Source organism: Castor canadensis, chromosome X (genome assembly GCF_047511655.1).
Source record: "Castor canadensis chromosome X, mCasCan1.hap1v2, whole genome shotgun sequence".
Lineage (NCBI taxonomy): Eukaryota > Metazoa > Chordata > Mammalia > Rodentia > Castoridae > Castor > Castor canadensis.
Window position 1 is genome coordinate 21,169,473 of NC_133405.1, and position 11,110 is coordinate 21,180,582.

An 11,110-nucleotide genomic window follows, 5' to 3' on the forward strand; every position below is an offset into this window, starting at 1 on the left:
GTTGAAAATGCTGTCACTTTAAAAGAGTAAGTCAAATGTGTGTTGATAATGTTAATTGTCACCTCTAAACATTAAATTAATGTTAGGCTGCATTAATGCAATTATGCCATTTTAAAAAGCAATGGTAGTCCTACTTTACTGTGTTTCATGCCTGAAATATTGGTGTTCTTTTCTGAGCTACATTTTTCTTTCTTTCTTTCTTATTTCCTTTCTTTCTTTTTTTTTTTTTTTTGGTAGGACTGGGGTTTGAACTCAGGGCTTTGTGCTTGCAAAGCAGATATTTTACCACTTGAGCCATTCCGTCAGCAAAAATATTTTGTTTTATTTTCTTAGTTGACTTCTTTTTTGTGGGACTGGGGTTTGAACTCAGGGCTTTGCCTTGCAGAGGAGGTGCTCTTATCACTTCAGCCACGCCTCTTCTGAGCTACATTTTTAAGCATACAGAATAGTGTAATACGAACTTTATTGTCATGTTGCCTACTTCTAATTTCAGTTTCATTATTTCTAAATCTATGACTTTGGACAAGTGACTTAGCCTGTCCATGGCTCAATGCCCTTAGAGATAATAATTGGATTATAATGAAGATTAAATGAAGTAACACATAGCAACTACTCCACAATTAATAGCTTTTAAATGACTTAGAAAGCTGCAACCTGTTTTAAGAAGAGTAACCACTCACTCATTCATTTTAAAAATATTTTAAGCCCCTCTACAGCCATAGGAGGAACACCTAGAGAATCTAGGACTAGTCATCCTAAAGCGGCCATATGTGGAAGATATGAGAGCTGCCTTAATGTCTTTGTGGAAAAGGCATTAGACTTTTTCTGAATGACTTCACAGAATAGAACCAGAAATAATGGGCAGAGGCTACAGATTTTGGCTTGATGTGAGAAAAATGGAATTGTGTTCATAAGGTGTTTCTGCAGATATTTGATCAGAGGCTAGAAGAAAAGTCAGTGAGATTCTAGCATCAGATGGAAGATTTTAGATGACTTTTTAGGCTTCTTAATTTTTCTAGACCCAAAGAGTTTATGATATGATATGAAATGTTTTTGCTTTCTTACTTGAGAAATTGTACTTCCCACTTTTTCATCAAATCACCTTTGGAATTGAACAGAGTGAATGAAAGTCAAGTACAACTTGACTTTGTTTCCTTTTCAGTCAGTTTACAAGTGACTCTTTTGTAATCACATCATGAAAACCCACCAACTTCTAACTCCAACTCCCTTATATAATTGCTGATCAAAGTGGCCACTTAGATTTCCTGGGAACCAGAAGCTGGTGAATTATTAAAGGAAAATTTGGAAAGTTCCTAAATGCCTTTTAAAAAGAAGTGTGGAACAAGGTGATTGAACTTTGATCACAAGATAAAAGCAAGAGCACACAAGGGCGATATGAGGATAGGTAAGACACCTAAAAAATTAGCATTTGTTGCCCTCAACGCAGAGAAACTAAAGCAGATACCTTAAAAGCAACTGAGGCCAATAGGAAAAGGGGAACAGGTACTAGAGAAAAGGTTAGATCAAAAAGAATTAACCTAGAAGGTAACACACACGCACAGGAAATTAATGTGAGTCAAGTCCCTGTACAGCTATCCTTATCTCAACCAGCAAAAACCCCTTGCTCCTTCCTATTATGGCTTATACTCTCTCTACAACAAAATTAGAGATAAGGGCAAAATAGTTTCTGCCGGGTATCGAGGGGGTGGGGGGGGAGAGGGAGGGGGCGGGGGTGGTGGTGAGGGGGGGTGGGGGGAGGGGGCGGGGGTGGTGGTGAGGGGGGTGGGGGGAGGAGGGAGAAATGACCCAAGCATTGTATGCACATATGAATAAAAAAAAAAAAAAAGAAGTGTGGAAATGTTAACTAAAAATTCCTCCCTTCAGGAGGGGCACCTGAGAATAAAATGCAAGTTCAGTTGAGGTTTTTTGAAGAGTTCAGAATGGATAAAAAAAATAATGCTTTCTGTTTTTAAAGATTTTTATAGACTAGTGCTTAGGAAATTGTAGGCTGTAACTGGTCTAATGGGAACACTTTGAGTCAGGGAATTTTGATTTAGTAAATGACCCTAGGATTCTTTCATGTCATTTGAAATAAAGTTTGAAACAGAATGAACCCAAACACAAGGTTTCATAGAAAAAAATGTAGAATATTTTCTTTTTCATAACTTTCTAAGAAAAGAAGATGCCCCAGAGAACAAATACAGTATGTAAATCTATTAAGTAAATGAATAAATTATGACTACATTGGATCCTTTAGATGACACAAGAAGATCATATCCATAGAGATACATAAATAAGCAGGCAATTAAGTTGAATCTACGACATAGATTATCTTATATGAATGAAAAAAAGAGATTGAGTGGTAATGAATTTCCTCAGCTTTTGTTCGTTTGTGAAAATGCTTATCTCGCCTTTTTTTGAGACAGGGTATCACTATGTAGTCTAGGCTGGCCTGGAACTCTCTGTGTAGCCCAGGCTGACCTAAAAACTTGCTATATAGACAGGATGACCTTGAACTTGTGATCCTTCTGCCCCAGCCTCCCAAGTGCTGAGATTGCAAGCGTGCACTACCATGTCTGGGTTTCTCCTCCATTTTTGTAGGAGGATTTTTTTTAAAAAATTCTTCCAAAAAAAGGGGAGAAGCTGAGGGAACAATTTCAAACTCATTTTCCAAAGTCAGCTTTAAATTATAGGCCAATATCCCTGATAAGCATAAACACAAAAATTCTCAATAAAATACTAACAAAGCAAATTCAACAACACATTAAAGGATTGTACACAAGACCAAGTGAGAGTTAGCCCTGGGATGGTAGGATATTTGACATATGAAAATCAATAAATACGAAATACCACATTAACAAAGTGAAGGACATTAACTACATGATCATCTCAAAAGATGCAGAAAAAATATTTGGCAAAACTCAACATCTTTTCAAGATAAAAGCTCTTAACAAATTAGCCACAAACAAAAAGAAGGCCAAATATTACAAACCCACGGTAACAACATACTGTTTAAACATACAGTATAAAGCTTTTCCTGTAAGATCAGGATCAAGACAAAGATACTTACATTCACCACTCAGCTTTCTATGTCTTAGAAGGCCTAGCCAGAGCAATTGGGCCAGAAAAAAGGGTATCCAAACTGCAAAGGAAGATGATATTGTCTCTGTTTACAGTAGACATGGTCATATACATAGGAAACCATAAAGAAACTGTTAGAAATAATAAATAAAGTCAATACAATTTCAGGATACAAAATCAGTAGCATTTCTATATACTAACAAGGAACTGTCCTAAAAAGAAAACAAAAGCCATTTACAATAACTACCAAAAATTACTTAGGAATAAACTTAACCAAGGATGTGAAAGACCAGTATGCTGCAAGCTACAAAACATAGATGAAAAAAATTGGGAAAGATACCAATAAGTGGAAAGATGCATTGTGTTTACAGAGTAGAATTAATATTGCTAATAAAATGTCTAAGCTATCCAAAATGATCTACTGATTCAATGCGACCCCTATCAAAATCCCAATAACATTTCCCACAGATATAGAAAAAGCCTTAAAATTTGTATGGACTCACGAAAGATTGAAAAGCCAAAGCAACCTTGGGCAAATAGAACAAAGCTGGAGGTATCACATCACCTGGCTTCAGAATATACCACAAAACTGTATAACCAAAACAACACGATACCAGTGAGGTTGTGAAGAAAGACAAAGTGTTGGCAAGGATGTGTGAGAATGTAAATTAGTATAGCCATTATGGAGAATGGTATGGAGATTTCTCAAAAAGCTAAGAGTAGAAGTATCAAGTGATCCACTGAGCTCACTTCCGGGTATACATTGAAAAGAATAAAAATCAGTATGTTGAAGAGATGTCTGCATTCCCTTGTTCATTCAAGTATTATTCATAAGATCGAGGATATGGGATCAATCTAAGTGTTTATCAATGGAGGAACAGATTAAGGAAATGTGGTACATATACAAAATGGAATGCTATTCACCCATAAAATATAATGAAATCCTGCCATTTGTGACATGACTGGAATTGGAGATCACTACGTACAGTAAAATAAGCCAGGGTTAGAAAGACAAGTATTGCCTAATCTTGCTCATATTTATAAGACAATAAAAGTTGATGTCATAGAATATGAGAGTAGGATGGTGGTTAGCAGAGGCTGGGGAGAAGAGGGGAAACAAAGGATGGGGATAGATTGATCAATGGGTGCTAGGTTAATAGTAACATAGGAGTAAAAAGTTCTGTGTGCTGTTGCATGGTGGGGGTTACTATAGACCATTACAATGTAGAGTGGTAGTTACCAGAAATTGAAGGTGGGGAAGAAAGTAAAGAGATGCTGACCAAATGGTACAAAGTGTTAGTTAGAGTGGAAGAATAAATGTTGTGACCAATTGCACAGCATGGTGATCATAGTTAAAAAAAAAAGCAATGTATTTGTACATTTCAAAAATGCTAAAAAAGAGATTATAAATGCTCTTACTACAAAAATGACATGTGAAAAGATAATTTTATTAATTAGCTTGATATTAACAGTCATATATATATATATATACTGGTGCCTGATTGATTGTAACCCATAAGTATATGCAATTAAAATTAATTTTTTAAAAGAAACAAAAAACTAGGCTCTCGGCTCAAAAGCACTCCTTCTGTTGCAGCACAAGGCCAGTGGTTGCATGATATTAGATATTAAAAAATGCAGGCTTCAGTAAGACGGGGTTAATGTGGCCTGGTTGAGCACTTGAATAGCACATGTGAAGCTCTGATTCTACACCCAGCACTCCAAAAAAAAGAAAGAAAAGAAAAGATTGCTACAACTGGGGTTAATATTAGGTAATAAAATATCCAAAGATAAATATGTAAAAGAAGCCATAGAAGCAATGAAGATGGTTTCTTGAAATCTGGGTGAGATGGTGCATGCCTGTAACTCCAGCACTCTGGAGACTGAGGCAAGGGGATCGTGAGTCCAAGGCCAGCCTGGGCTACATAGCAATACCTTATCTAAAAAAAAATCTAAACATGCCCCAACAAAAGCTTCCTGAGAACCTTTACAATTATTGGAGCTCTGGCTCTGATCACGAGGTAGTAGAGCTTGACTGTAGAGCAGTGGGCAAAATATAAAGAGGATAAATTCTCCCTTGAATTTATCTAAAAGAAGTTACTTGGGAAAGAAGAGAGAGAGAATAAGCACAGAAATAATCAAGTAGTTGAAATTCGTGGATGCAGCTATCCTCAAAGAATTTTGCGTGCAGTTAATTAAACCTGAAACACACAATTTAAGAATTATTTGGTCTACAGATATATTGCTTTACAGAGATGTTTATTGTATTTATTAAAAATTTTAAATTAAAAAAGGAATGAAACAATGTGGATGAACCTTGAAAACATTATGTTATGTGAATGTAGCCAGACACAAAAGGTCACAGGCATGATTTCATTTATGTGAAATACCCCAAATAAATAGGCAAATTCACAGAGACAGAAAGTAGATTAGTGTTGACCATTGACTGGGGGTGTATGGGGAGGAGGGAATGGAGAAGACCTGCTTAATGGATGCAGGGTTCCCTTCTGTGGTGATGAAAATATTTAGAAGCTACATAGAGGTGTGGTTGCATAGCACTGTGAAAGCACTCAGTGCCACTAAACTGAATATATATATTTACCTCATTCAAAAAGAGAATAAGCCAAAAGAAAATAAATTTTGAAATGGAAGCCTTAGCCTTAGTATATTAGTATTTTATTAAATGTAAATGTAAGTACATCTGATGAAAACCAGAGATTGGCAGAGTAGATAAATTAACATTTCTCTACAAAGCTCACTTCAATATACTGATATAGGGAGGTTGGAAGGAAAAGATATATCACACCACCATTGATCAAACAGAGCAGGAGTGGCTATATTAAAATCAGGTAAAGCAGACTGCAGAGCAAATAGTACTAGGGCTAGAAGTGGGGCATTGAATAATGACAAAAGGTTCAATACACCAAGAAGACATAGTGAGCCAAACTCTATACCACAGAGCAGAGCTTCAAAATACATGAAGCAAAACCCACTAGAAGTGAAAGGAGAAATAGACAAATCCACCATTATAGTTGGGAACTTTAACATTCACGCTTGCAGCAATTGATAGAACACCTAGACAGAAAATCAGTACATCCACCAAAGAACCGGAAACACCATTGTGGTCACCAGAATAATATCTCTGCAAAGATAGTCATGTCTCAGTCTCCAGGACCCTTGAATACGTTCCATTACATGGCAAAGGAGAAGTAAGGCAACCAATGGAATTAAGGTTGCTTATTGGTTGGCCTTTAAACAGGGAGGTAATTCTTGATTGTCTGAGCAGGCTAAATGTAATCACAGTAGTCCTTAAATGTGGAACAGGGAGGCAGAAGGGGATGTCAGAGTAATGTGAAGAAAACTCTACCCAAGGCAGGCTTTGAAGATTGAACCATGAGCTAAGGATTGGACCATAAGCCAAGGAGCATAGAACATGGGTGTCTTCTGGAAACTAGAAAAGGGAAGATAACGAACTTTTTCCTGGAGATCCAGAACGGAATACAGCACTGGTATTTTTAACCTACTCAGACCCACGTCAGACTTCTGAGTGACAAACTTCCTTTTATTTTCAACCTTTGTATATCAGAGGATAAATTTGTATTGTTTTCAGCTACTATTTTGTCTGTGCCAATTGGTATAGCAGCAATAGAAAACTACTAACCATTAACCAATTGAACCTAATGCTCTGCCAAGCAGTAGCAAAATGTACATTATTTTCCAAAGCACATAGAACATTGACCAAAAAAGACCATAAAACAGATCATAAAAATCATTGAAAACCCTCAAACTTTTAAACAAATTGAAATCACAATATGTTCTTCTCTACCCATAATGGTTTCAAACTATATCAACAGCAGAGATAAAATGAAAGTCTCCAAACACTTTGCAACTAGGTAGTACATATTTAAATAATCTAGTGGTTTAAAGAAGAAGTCTTGCAAGACATTAAAACTATGTCAAGCTGAATGAAAAATGAAAATGCGACACATTAAAATTTGTGGGATGCAGCTAAGGCAGAGTTGAGAGGAAAATTGATAGCAAGAAATACTTAGAAGAGAGCTGTCGATCTATGCTCTCATCTCAAGATTCTAGAAGAGAAAGAGAAAAATGAACCCAATGCATGCAGATGGAAGGAAATGGAATTGAATAGAGGAAAAATAATAGAAACAAGCACTGAATTAAAAAGCTGGTTCTTAGGAAGCACAAATAACTAATATCAAAAATGAAAGAGGGGCTATCACTATAGACATTGCAGACATTAACAGGATAATAAGGGATTACTGTGAATAACTATTCATAGAAATTGGACAGCATAGATAAAATAGATCAATTGCTCAAAACCTACAAAATACTAATATCCATCCAAGACAAAATACATGAAGTTAATAGTTCTATAATCATTGTAAAATATGAGTTTGTAATTTTAAAACTTCTATAAAAGAAATTTCAAGCCCCTAACAGACTTTTATCAAACAATTAAAGATTTAATGTCAATTTTACACAATTTCTTCCATAAGACAGAGGTAGAGAAAACATTTCTCAACTCATCTTATAAGGTCAATATTACTCTGATACCAAAAATAGGCAAAGGAAGGAAGGAAGGGAAGGAGAGAGGGAGACAGGGAGAGAGGGAGAGAGGAAAAGGGTGAGAAAGGAAGGAAGGAAACTAAGTGGGGGCAAGATGGCGGTTAAGTTCTTCCAGTGAGCTCTCCCCCATGGACATGTCAAGTTGAAGAGTTATTCATGCACCAAAGTACCAGCACAAAACTAAGTAAATATGAAAAGACATGTTGAAGAAGGCAGGAAGAAAGGAGTTTACCATGCTACTCCCTATCCTAACCCCAAGCAGTGAACAGTGAAGACAGGTGCCTCCCACTTGGGAGAGGGAGAGACAATTAAGCACAGGCTTTACACTTTAGACCTAGTACCAGGCCCACCACAGTGAAACTTGATGTTGGGCAAAGCCCCAGGATCTCTACCAATAGGCCAAAACCTGAGGATATAGCTGCTAGAACTGTATTAGGCTGTGGCAGTGAGACTGCCTCCTCTATCTCTCCTCCAACCTCAAGTGGTGGAGCTGGGAACAGGACTCCATCTACAGGGGAGCAGGACACAAAGGCTAGCACATGGCTATGTCTCAGAGTCCAGTGCGAGGCCCACTGCAGTGAGACTAAGCACCCAGTAGAAACAGAATGCCTCGAAACTACCTCTGGCATCAGGCTGAGACCTGTGTACCTGCAGCACAGACTAGAGTTTCAGTGCATCAGTCATAGCCTTGGAGTAGCCCTGGGGACCACTCGCCTTCCTCCGGAGACTATGAAGACCCCTGCAGCTGTGAGACTCAGGTGCTATTTAGCATAGCACCAGCGTTTGATGTCCCCACTCCCGAGGAACTAATACAGAAACCTTAAAATGACAGAGGTTATCATGAGCAGGGAATCAGGAACCAATGTAAAGATCATTGAGTTAAAGATAAATCAACATGGGTCGTAACACATGGGTACATGGAAGCAATGCTAGGAATCTCTCTGTATAGCTATCCTTAACTAGCAAAAACGCTTTGTCTTCCTTATTATGCTTATGTCTTTTCTTCAACAAAATTAGTGATAAGAGCAGAACAGGACCTGCCTGGAACTGACGGGGGGGGGGGGGGGGGAGTGTGGGGGAGGGTGGGAGGGTGGAGAAATGACCCAAACAATGTATGCAAACAGGAAAAGTTCCCAAACCTAGAGAATTCTGCCCCAAGGCATAATTAGTTTTCACAGGTGAACAATAAAGAGAAGAATCTCAAGACTGTAAAAGAATATGAGGGGGAGGTACTAGTGGGGGGGGAGGGGGAATGAAGAAGATTAAGGTGAGGGTGTCAGGTTGATGGATTTCATATGCCTATATAAAATAGAACAAAGAAACCTCTTGCAATTGCTTTAAGTGGGGAGGGGAGGGGGTTCAGGGGGAGAGAGGATGGGGACGATATAACTAGCATACAATATAAGTCTAACTGGAATTGTCACTATGAAATCCCCCTTGTAAAACAAATATATCCTAATAAAAACCTTATTAGAAAAAGACTGGAAGAGAATAGAAGCAACATATAAGGGTGCCTGTATAATCCTGAAAACTGACTTCTCAGCAGAAACCTTACAGACCAGGAGAGAGTGGCACGAGATTTCACAGTACTGAAAGAAAAAAAGAACTATCATCCAAGAATACTAGTACCCAGCAAAGCTATTCTTTAGAAATGATGGGTTGATGAAGACTTTCCCAGACAAGCATAAGGTAAGAGAATATATCCCACAAGACCTGTTCTATAAGAAATGCTAAACAAAGTTCTTCAAACTGGATGAAAGGGCTGAGTGTGGTAGAACATACCTGTAATCCCAGAACTTGGGAAGCCGAGGCAGGAAGATTGTGAATTTGAGGCAAGCCTGAGCTATATAAGGAGACCCTGTCTCAAAGAGACAAAAACCAAACCAAACCAACTAAACAAAAAAATCTGAATGGAAGAGATGTTAAGGAGTAAAAAAAAAAAAACATAGGAAGGTATAAAACTTACTGGTGTGAGTATTCATTCAAACAAATGCTCTAATATTGTAAGTGTGGTGCATAAACTATTCATATAATTAGTACAAACCTAAAAATTAAATAGCTAATTAACATATTAAGCAATAGGCAATATAGGAAGATGTAAAATGGAATATCAGAAACTCGAAGTGGGGGGAGGGCTAGAATGCCACTGGGAAGTTTCCTTAGTGGTATGTGTTATCTTGTTCTTTTGTTTGTTTCTGTCATTATCCTTATGATCATGTGAAGTTGCTATCATTTCAAAATAGCTTGTTATAATCAAAAGATTATTTTTTTGGTAAACCTCATGGTAACCACAAAGCAAAAAGCTATAATAGGCAAACCTAAAATAATAAGCAGATAATTAAAACACGCTACTAAAATAATTCACTTAACCACCAAGGAAGACAGGCGGAAAGGAAGAAAAGAGGAAAGAAACGGTTACAAAACTAGAAAACAAGTTCCATAATGGCTGGAGTAAGACCTTGCCTACCATGTGAATGTAAATGGGTTAGATTATCCAATTAAAAGACAGAATGACTGAATATTCTTAAAAACAACATCTAACTACACGTTGCTTAAAGGAAAGCACTTTACCTGTAAGGACACACGTACACTGAAAATGAAGGGATGGACTAAAGTGTTCCATTCAGGGGTTTGCAGCTGCTGCCTTTGCTATGGGGTCGTTTTTGGCAACTGGGCCACAGCCATCCTGGTGAGTTTCCTTCAGATTGTGTGTGATCACTGGGTTCACATACTCATCCCTTCGGGACTTTTCCTTGGATGTTTTCTGTACAGAAAGAATTATGAAAGGTCAAATGCTTCTGAAACAAGAATATATTATATAAAAGGAAACTGAGGCCCTCATTGGAAGTTAACTGGAAGTCACAGGATGTTTACATTTTTTAAAGTTATGGGAGAAATAAAAACTTGGTTATTATTTAATTATGAAAGAAAGATATTCCATGCTAATGGAAGCCAAAAGAAAGCAGGAGTAGCTAGACTAATATCAGATAAATTAGACTGCAAACCAAAAGCAAGAGGAAATAACAATTCTAATATTGGAGCACTCAAATCTATAAAACTATAAAGCAAGCATCAATAGACCCAAAGAGAGAGAAAGACTCCAACACAATAGAAGTTGGAGATTTTTGCACCCCATTTTCAGCAATGGACATATCATTCAGACAGAAAATCAACTTAGAAACATCAGAGTTAAATTGTGCCCTAGACCAAAAGTACCTAATAGACATCTACAGAACATCCCGCCCAACAGCTGCCAAATATACATTTTTCTAATCAGCACACAGAACATTCTTCAGAAAATATATGCTAGGCCACAAGATGAGTCTCCACAAATTTTCAAAACTTGAAATCGCATTGTGTATCTTTTCTGACCACAATCCAGTAAAACTAGAAATCATAAACTACAAATACAAGGAAATTAAACAACTTAGCTTTGAAGAAC

General features: G+C 37.4%; 1 pseudogene; it reads left to right on the forward strand.

Moving 5' to 3' along the window:
* Positions 1 to 10,264: 10,264 nt before the first annotated feature.
* LOC141419416 (NADH dehydrogenase [ubiquinone] 1 beta subcomplex subunit 1 pseudogene) lies at positions 10,265 to 10,551 on the forward strand (annotated as a pseudogene).
* The last annotated feature ends 559 nt before the right edge of the window (positions 10,552 to 11,110 follow it).